Below are 10,766 nucleotides of genomic sequence, written 5' to 3' on the forward strand. Positions count from 1 at the left end.
CTCTAGGTATGTGATGATGATGATAATGATGATGATGATGGGCTCATGAGCAGCACTTTACGTGTGTGGAAGATTTAAAACGCCAGTGAGTGGACCTGTTGTTTTTTAAACATAGTTACTAAAAGTCAAGACTGTCTATGAAATCAATTTAATGCAGAATGCAACCTCAGACGTGTTTACAAAACACAGATAATCTAACTAAAAAAGCTGTTGAGTTGCGTTGTGGGAAATGTAGGATCCAGTGTTTCTGGGGACTGAAAGTCTTCATATCTCAGCCTCTGCTGATTTAATTTAGGCTGTGAAGAACTTTTTGACAGCTCAGATGAGGGGAAGAATACCAAAAGTAGAACTAATGTTCAACTTGTTGCAGATGATATTGCATTACTTCATTTATAATATTGCAAAACAAAAAAAATTAATTTTCAGTAGAGATTCATCTGGAAAGTTTACCTTGAAGTGATCAAACATTACCACCGTGTTGCCTGTAGGGGGCAGTAAGTTCAAGCAAATACACATGGACACAGAGGCCGAGCTGCACAGCACTGATGGCAGTAAAGTCCAACACAGCAGAACACACATTAATTAACAACAAAAAAAACATTTTAATAAAGAAAGGTGATGGTTTGGTGGTATTCTATACAGGATGTGCTATATACCTACGATGTAGAGGACAGACAGAGACAAGACAGTGCTGACCCAGGTTCAGTTTGGCGTTTCACTTCACTCTAAATCACACGAGGAGCGCAGAGAACAGTGACCATATGCAGCAGCGGTTTGTTTCGTTGATAATAGAAATAAAGACAAACCTGGAACATCACTGCACCCGTGAGGTAAATGTTTCTCTGAAGAAACTTAAGTTTGCCAGAAATTTCAAAAGCTAATACTTTTGATGCAGGTTTATTTTTCTGAGTGTAAAGTTATTTTTTTTAGCATGTGAATCTACCTCATCCTTTAAAAAATGTGTGTGATGACTGTTATATTTTTGCTTTTAGAAAAATGGCCCAGGATCAGAGCTCGAACGAGGTGAGATCAACACTCACAGCTGTTATATGGAAATGATTGTATAGCTCGATGACTCAAATCAAAAGCTCCTCGACTTTCCAATCTCAAACGTTTTGGTCTTTTCTCTTAATAGTCAAAAGCCTCCGACTGTGTATTAAAAAACAAGAAAATCATTAAATTAATGAAAAGTGGGAGATTGTTTTCAGTAATTAAATTGCCTTAGTTAATGTTAATAACCATTACATTCCTTAAATATGGACTTTCATTTAGAAATATTTACATTTTTTAAAGAAACATCTGAACATTCAGTTTTCTATTTAGGCGATGAGAAGGTGTGTGTGTGTGTGTGTGTGATTGTGTTTCTTTGACATGATCCATCCCTCATACAGACATAAAGCACAAACATAAAGCACAAACTAAGCAGGGAAACCACAATTACATACAAACTAAACTCTTAACATTTACATCGACTTAACATCAGTCCGTTCTCAGTCGAGGTGAAGCCAGATGCTTTTGTGTGTACAGTACGTAAAGGCAAACAGTTAGAAATATATTAAAATCAACGTCAGATATTAATATAAGGTGTGAACGAAGTCTGCAATAAAGGGGCTTTCTGTCTGTATGAGTCAGGTTTGTTTTCATGTCAATGGAAGCAGAATTGTCAGCGAGTGTGTGTGTGTGTTGTGTGCGTGGTTCAAAATCCTCTGTATGATGATGATTGGACAGCTGACCTGACACAAAAAAAGGATTTTAAGGAGGGAGTGGAGAACTAGGGTTAGACCGATATACTGGTGTGCCAATACTGACCATAAATATTCAATATGCTGAAGACTCCTGTCTGTATGAACAGTTTCAGTGCTTCATACTGTTCATTTCCACCTTAATGAGAACAGCTGTAACACTGCGTCTTATGGTGCAATTGTACTAAAAATGCTCAAATGTCATCATTTTTAATAACGGCTACAAATACAAAATTGAAAAAATATCAATATCAGATCCATATCGGTTGAACCCTAGTGAGGGGATGCAAAGCCACAGGTAACGTGTAAAGATGCTTATATACACACACATACATTTTTGCATAAACACTATGTAAATACATTATTTGTATTGGGACTAGATTTGGCAACCACGCTGAGAGAAGAGGTTTTGTTTTCTCGCATTATTAAGGCATGCCATGTAAGGTGGCCCGGTGTGACTCGGGGAGCTCAGTCTGACAGCTGCTTTTATTTACCTCGTCACACTCGCTTTCCCAAATTGACCCCATGTTTTGCAGAATTCTTGCAGAATTTTGAACAGTCTGTTCACGGTGTTTACTCTGAAAGTTTGATTTACTGAACTTTATTCCTTCCGCGCAGCTGACTGCACTAGAGCTGTCCGCTGTGATGTCATCACTTGGCGCCCGCCGCCGCTGCGACACCAGAACGTTCAGAACAGCCCTGGATCGCTCCTCCAAGGCATGACATCATCTCGACATGAAGCGCTTTAAGTCTGCTGGCCGGCCGGCCCGCCTCTGTGATGTCACAACTGCCCACTGTGATGTCATACTCCATTCTCCAATGACTGGAAGCCTTGAAAGTCGGGCCTATCGTCGTCATGTCAGATATTTGACGGTCGTCGCCCCCAGTTGGTGCCTAGTGAGGCTCGCAGCCGCGGCTCTCTGGCCCTGTAAATGAATTTAAATTAAAGGGGTCATGCAACAAAACATTCTGGTTCAAACTGACCTCTCCCTACTGTACAGTTTAACATTTGTGATACTTTTTACATTTTGGCATAAGAATTTATATTTTATAAACTGCTCGTTTGGATAACACATACAGGACAAGGATATAATGTATTTCTATTTCATTGTTTTAGTTGTTTTCCTTCATGTGCTGACGGAGTTGTGAAAGGCAAACCTGTAGTGCTCATTGAAGTCCAGTCTGAAGCTGAGGAAACGCAGACTCTCATCCGTGCTAGTCATCAGCAACACCAGGAACTGCTGGACGATGCTCTGAAGGAAGGAAAGCCGCAGGGAGGTGTGGAAGGACACAGGTAAAAAAGTACAAGAGTGACTACAAGAGAAGAAACAGCAGCTTGCATTTAAGGATGTTCCAAATGAAGGTGGCTCAGGCTGTTACCTGGTAGAAGTGGGTGAGGATGCGGAGCTGGGAACGCATCTTTGGTATGGTGTCCTGGAACTCCTGAATCCTCTTCTTCTCCTCTGCTACTTGTTCGGCCGTCACTCCCCACTTACCCTGAATCAACAGACAGGATAGTAACAGTCATTTATACACTACGGTTATCATACGCTCGTTTTCTCTATATTTAGCTCATCTCATACCTCGTCTTCCCTCTGTTGCTTCTTCTCTTCAAACTGCAGCCGGAGGGCGAGTTCCTCCAGTGCCGAGCGGTAGAGGGAGTCTTGGGCGCTCTGGAACTCGATGATCTGGTCAAATATGGCCCTCAGCTGGGTCAAAAGAGACTGCATGGACAGTTAGAAACAGAGTTCAAGGAAGTGAGTATAGAAATGGGGAGGCAGAAAAATAAAAGATAATCTAAAATCTATTCGATTTGTGTGTGTTTTTTACCCTGCTGTTGTTGTCCAGCAGGCATCTTGAGATGATGCTGTCAAGGAACATGTCGTGGGCAGCGATGATGTGGTCGAGGTCCTGAGCCTGCTGCACTCTGTTCCACAACTCGTCCCAGGAGCACTCCAGCACCTACACACAAACAATAGGTATACGGGAAAGACATTGCCCTTTTATTAAAAATCAGATTTGATACAGTCAGTGTGCTTCACTTATTATATGATGATGGCGCCGCCCTGTCCAAAGGCAATATGGTTTTCTTGTAATATGTGTAATCATTTAACCAGATGTCTGAGCAGAGAAATCTTTACTTTTATTTACAGACTTTACTTGACACTAAAACCTGCAGATAAATCAGCGTCAGTCTGCCTCAAAAGACTGCAAATCCATCTAAAACAACCTCTTCAGTCTGACCTTCAGAAGAGTTGTTTAACTATTTTGGATTTGAACCAGCAACCTTCCAAAACTGAGTTAACCTTACTAACCTCATGGCTACTGTTGATCAGAGTCATGCAGCGTTGCATTTAACAGACGCAGCAAATCGCCTCCTCCTGTAATTACTACTCTTAACTGATGCTTTACAGCCTGTGATCGTAGCGGCACTGCTAATGGTCTGACCTCAAAGGTGATGTAGTACTGCATTTGGTGGATGAAGTGGACCATCTCAGACGCCAGGATGTGACATTGATGCAGCACGCCGGACAACTCTGGAGGGTAAAAAAGCAGATAAAATCACATGCCCTTTAAAAGAAATATACAAATGACAAAAACTAATAAATAATATAGATTTTTTGTCACTGATATATGTCCTGCTGCAAAAATGAATGCAACAAAAAACCTCCATAAAAAACTATGTACATGTGTTCCATTACGTGTGGTGTATGTATGTAGGTATGAATGTATACCAGGCATGGTTTTGAGCAGCTTGGCATTACACATCTGTCCCTTCCAGATGTCAGTCAGTGTGTACTCCATCCTCTTGGCCCTCCACAGGAAATTGAACACACGCAGGTAGTGACCCATACACTCCCTTGTAAACACCTGAACACACACAACACACACACACACCACACACAACACAAACACACACACACACACACACAACACAAACACACACACCACACACAAACACACACACACACACACCACACACACACACACACAAACACACACACACACACACACACACACACACACACACACCCACACACACACCACAACACACACACACACACACATATATATATATGATAACAGCAGCAATAAATGGAGACTATGTTGGGAACTGTATTGAAAGTTTTTTTGCGTGTGATACCGTAGCAATAGGTCCATCAACGTGGTAGTCCAGACTAAAAACATCCCAGCCTGTATCACCAGGAGACACCTGGAGCCAAAAAAGGACAGATGTCAAAAGAAGAGGTCATGCTGAAGTCAGACGTTCAGGATAGCCCCCCCCCCCCGGCACAGACACAGACACAAACACACTACCTCTAGCAGGCGTACATCCAGCCTCTTAGAATCTCTGCATTGTCATACTGAGCGTTTGTGGCTCTGACTGCTGTCTCTAAGATGCCAGTCAGATTGTGTTGATACAAAGTGGTTGGCAGGACGCACCAACTCTGGTCTGGAACAAAAAGTATTATGTTACGATAAGATGAATATTTTGTTTAACATCTGAATGCTATAATTCTGCTTTACACATAAAAAAGTAGCAGCAGATGACAATATATCAAAGTGTGTGTTGTGCTAACTTGAGCAGGTCCATGAGGTGTCTGATGAAGTCTCCCTGGCCCAGCAGCAGGTATCTCCTCATGGCCTGCAGATGCTCCAGCAGCAGGTAGTTGCGGTTAAGAACATCCAGCAGGTATTTGCTGGTGTCAAAGTAGGCGGCGTCGATCTTCTCCTGAAACGCGCCCTCCAAGTCTGACAGTAGCTCTGCGGCTACGAGGAGAGGGACCGGTTATAAGTCTACCGTTTGTATTTTGTATTGCTGTTGTATGCCTATGTTCTGCATGGCTTGCGGTGACAATGAGGGAGTAGAGAACGTGTTGTCCTTCAGCAGATACAGTAAAAGCGACAGATCAAACTGGTCAGATGAAGTCATATAGACTGAATCAATAGAACAATGCTAAGTAGACCTCTTTGCTATTCATAGTCAAAAGGAGAGGAGGACGAGGCCAGTGAGTGGGAAGAGCATTGATCACTGCCTGTCCACTAGCTACGTCAAATAACATCAATTCGATAAGGACGAAACAAAAGTAGACGCTTCTTATTGGTCAATGATGTCATTAAGAAAACAAAGATTACAATAAAGCCAAGCCAGCGATACATCAACTTTTACATGTTCAGCATACTGTTTTTTCCTAATGTTATTTGTACTTTGGACTGATATTTTTTAAAAGATAATACCCCATTATGTGTAAAACCTTTCAATCTTGACTATGCCCCAAACCAAGGACAGATATAGAAAAGCTGTGCTTGTAAAATTGTTTCACAAGAGAGTGTGAGAGGACATGAGAGAGAAACTGAGCTTCTTACCATCTTTGGGTGTGTCTGCAGACTTGGATGCTGGTGTGATTTTGCCCGGCGGTGTTCTGTCGTGACAAACCTGATGCAGGAAGTTGATGGATTTACCAATTAGCAGAACCTAGAGAGAGAGAAAGAGAGGGGGGCAGAGATAATGAGGTAATATGACTAAGGCTAAACAGTCTTACCTGAATGTGTACAGCAATAAGCCTATGGTAATGAATAAAGAGATGTGTGGGCATGTATACCTTGCGGGCCTGGTCCATGGTGATGAATGAGGGGATCATTGACTTCCTGAGGGAGTACTTGTCATGCCACAGACGATCTGTTCACATTGGATCCGATGCTACAAAGAACTGGGGGAAAAAAAAATTACATTACATTAAATTACATTTTACTGTAGAATTGGTAACTATCTATAGAAGACACTCAACTGAAGGGATTCTACTGGAAGCTTGGACGAGAGTTTAAGAGTCAAACACTGAATAAAGAGTTCTATGGACAGAGTGTGCGGTCCATGACGGAGATTTTCATCCTTTGTCACTTCACTTAGATGTACATTACTTCAGAGGGTACTACAGCAGTTTCAAATGGCTTCTAATGGGCATGCTGAAGGCAGTGTACTTATGTAAGCTGACTCCAACTGTCAGCTTTGCTTTGAATCCATATCTACAGAGCACGTCCACACAAGCTGAACTAAGAGTAAAAGAATTTCCCTTAGAATACAAATTATTTTCCAAACCCTGGTAGCTGTAATATGGATAACAGTGGGCAGAAGAAGACCGGATGTCTGATATGTTTAATGGCTTCACATCTTTCAGGAGAAGAAAATGGCAACACGTCATATGAACCAGCTCTGACAAAGAGAAAAACCGACCCTTAGACATCCTCTTGTGTGCTCCAAAGCTCAGGTAGATAACCTCATTCACTGACAAGGGGGACTGCACGAAGACAATTAAAAACATGTAGGGAAGGTAAAATACAAAGGCAGCTGAACATCAAATCTAGATTTAATTTGTGTCTCATGGTGTTACCCAAAACTAACAGACTGTGTGTGTGTCTGTCTGTTTGAGATGTCTAGGATTATTTCCCCCCCAAAAGGTGCAATAACTTTGTCTCTGTGTTCTTAAACACAGCACTTAAGACCAGAGTGCAATGATGACTAAAGGTTAATGCTCAACACATAAATACTCTGTGAAGGAGAAACAGAAAGAAAGAAAGAAAGGGGGGAGTAGAGGAAAAGAATCCATCACCATGTTCTCCATTACACTCCTCTCATCAGTCCTCATTGAAGAAGTTGTATTGCCTCTCCCCCTTTATCTATCTCCCTCTCTCCTCCTTAGTAATGTTCTTTCTCAACAGGGGCAAACGTCAGAGCACTTGGACGGAACAATGTTCCAGAAATGACCAGTCAATTCTGCTGGACCTCTGGGAAGCAGAATGCATCTCTCTTATTAAGCTTCCGACACTATATGTAGAGATGAATAGTTCAACAAAGAACTGGTGTGTGTGTGTGTGTGTGTGTGTGTGTGTGTTGTGTGTGTGTGTGTGTGTGTGTACCTCGTGGTACGTATCTTCTAGCTCCCCGTCATAGATCCACCTATACAGGAAGTTGAGGATAGGGTGCGACACCAGGCTGAGGATGTGTTGAACCAGCGCTCTCATCTGCGGGTCACCTGTTTCCCGTAAGAATCGACAGCTGAGGCCAGCTCGCCTCCTTTCCGACCTGAACACGGGGAAACAAACTAAATGAAACGCACCATCCTTAAACACCACATTAAACGTAGTGTGTTGACCCACATCTCCAAAAACCAAACACAACACCACACCCCACCTTGGCAGAAGTCGACGAGAGCGGCCAGCGTTTTGAGTCGACTTTGGGGGTCATACATCCAGACCAGGAGCCTTCTGAGAGTCAGAGTGCTCTCGGAGCACACGATCATACCTGCTCTCATCCTCTACCTGCAACTACAACACACACACACAATCAACCTTTTCTATTATCTGAACTTTTCTGTAAGCGTCAGCACACTGTTTGATCGGTTACCGGGAGTGGAGGACAGACAGTAGCTGTAGTACTCCTTCAGCTCCTGGTGGAGCGAGGCACAGAAGCTCTGAGAGTAAAAGAAAAGAGGATGACACAGAGACGGGAAAATGTGCGTTAGCGGAGAATCAGATACAAAAAGAACATCTATGGCAAACACAGACCCACCTGTCCGACCAGCCCGAAGGCCGGTCAGGCTCCTGGCGTCGGTTGTACTTCCGACTTTGTTGTGGAGCCAGCCAAGCTCTGCCAGCCTGCTGCTGGTGTCTCTCAGGGACTTGCACAACACCACCTGGTGAGCCACAGCACACATTACCACACAAGGCACTACATCCTCTTGTTTGTTTATTTATCTGATTGACTGTAGCTTGAAAGGAATCCTAAAATGGTATAGGGCAAGACACACTGGACACCGATGAGATCATAATACAGTTTCCGTCACAAATTTCATTTTAAATTCTGACAGATTTACGTCATAGAGTCTCATAATCTACAAAATGTACCACTAAGACAGAATTGCAGAAATGGCAGGAAGAATGTTTCCAGCTGAGATAGATTCACATTTAATGATTCATTAAATTTGTGTCTGTTTAACAAAACCTCTTATCCAGAGATCTTTAAAGAAGGAAGTTAAGAGGTCTAGAAGAGTGCAAATATCTTCTTCCTGGATCTTATTATATCAGTTTTTTTCTGGATCAGGCTCCCCCTCCATCAGGACAGTGACAGCAGATTGACCACAGGTCTATGTTTAGCACCACTGAGAGGATATGACACAGGTTACATCTAAGGTCTTCCCATCAATAATACCAGAGAGGAGGGTAAAAGGGGAATAAAAGAAATTAACAGGACAGAGAAAAGAGAGGTCCATTTGGCTCAGAGCCAAAGAGCTCCATATTGATCTGGTGAATCTTCTTTTAAAGACCAATCATCAACAGCAGTCTTGATATCAAATGGTCTACTCTGGCTATGAGGGAACTGTCCAACATGGAAGCAAAGGTACTTTTAATGTATAAAAAAAAACGTTTAGATTCAAATGATCAGGTTCTCTCCTTAATATAATATTATGTTAAATAAGTTATTTTCATTGTACAGTGAGGGAAAAAAGTATTTGATCCCCTGCTGATTTTGTACGTTTGCCCAATGACAAAAAAATGATCAGTCTATAATGGTAATGGTAGATTTATTTGTATGTATTTATAACAGTGAGAGACAGAATAACAAAAAAATCCAGAAAAATGCACGTGGAAAAAGGTTTTAAATTGATTTATAACATTTATAACGAGCGGAGATTAGGAGCACACTCTTAAAGGGAGTTTCCTAATCTCACTTGTTACATGTGTGTGTAAAACACACTGTCCACAGAAGCGATCAAAGGGACAAGATTGTAGGGGATTGGGTTTTTTTTTTTTTGCTGCAAAGGGGACAGGACAACTCAGAGCAGCAAAGGGACGGGGATAAGGCCATGGACCGTCAAATCTTGGGTGAAAACCTTCTTTCCCTCAGCCAGGGCATTGAAAATGGGTCGTGGATGGGTATTCCAGCATGACAATGACCAAAACACACGGCCAAGGCAACAAAGGATTGGCTCAAGAAGAAGCACATTAAAAGGTACTGAGGGCCTAGCCAGTCTCCAGACCTTAATCCCATAGAAAATCTGGGGAGGGAGCTGAAGGTGGGAGTTGCCAAACGTCAGCCGGGAAACCGTAATGACTTGGAGAAGAGCGGCAAAGAGGGGTGGGACAAAATCCCTCCCGAGATGTGTGCAAACTGGTGACCAACTACAGAACGTTTTTTTCTGACCTCTGGGATTGCCACAAGGGTGGGTTTGCCACGAAGAGTACTAAGTCATGTTGTGCAGAGGGGTCAAATACATATTTCCCTCATTGAAATGCAAATCCATTTACAACGTTTTTGACACAACATTTTGGCATTTCTCTGGATTTTTTTTTGTGTTATTCTGTTTCTCACTGTTCAAATAAATCTACCATTAATATTATAGACTGATCATTCTTTGTCAGTGGGCAAATGTACAAAATCAGCAGGGCATCAAATACTTTTTCCCTCACTGTAAATACAGCAACGGTGTGGTCTCCAGTGTAGCAGTTGCTCTGAGATGATGATGACCTGAATGCTGTGAGGGTACTCTAGGGTAACATGTGCAACCTGCTAGACTGATTAGCCATTAAAAGCTTTACAGGGTGGTTGCAGGTTTCACGTACCTGCTGTCTATTTTGTAGCAGTTTCCTGGGCACTCATCTTAATGAACTTGCCACGATTCCCTGGAAGACGTAGAGGATGTCCCGCACCAGCGCTGCCTCGCTCACCTCCCTGCACCGAGACACAGGACAAGAGGAAAGAGTTTACTGTACTTTAGGAACAGTAGATGCTCTCAGTTTGAAAGGAAAGCATTGAGTCCCGGTGAAAGTTTAGGTTATAATACTATCAGCAATAGAAAATTCCATACAATTTGGCTTTTTTTGCGGTGGACTACCATTTCAGACAACCACAACATTAATGATGTTCTGTTGGCTGTCTTCATTCAGGGTTTATACATGCTATTCACCATCTCTGCGAGGACGGCGACTCTGGAGGAGGGAACTGGAGGTCCAAGGGGCGGCCGAGAG

At 42.5% G+C, this 10,766-nt stretch overlaps 1 pseudogene; it reads right to left on the bottom strand.

Annotated features, from left to right (window-relative positions):
* Positions 1-979: 979 nt before the first annotated feature.
* LOC116677381 (gamma-tubulin complex component 3 homolog) lies at positions 980-8,053 on the bottom strand (annotated as a pseudogene).
* Between the last annotated feature and the right edge of the window lie 2,713 nt (positions 8,054-10,766).

The sequence above is a fragment of the Etheostoma spectabile genome, unplaced genomic scaffold, assembly GCF_008692095.1.
Source record: "Etheostoma spectabile isolate EspeVRDwgs_2016 unplaced genomic scaffold, UIUC_Espe_1.0 scaffold00005018, whole genome shotgun sequence".
Taxonomy (NCBI): Eukaryota; Metazoa; Chordata; class Actinopteri; order Perciformes; family Percidae; genus Etheostoma; species Etheostoma spectabile.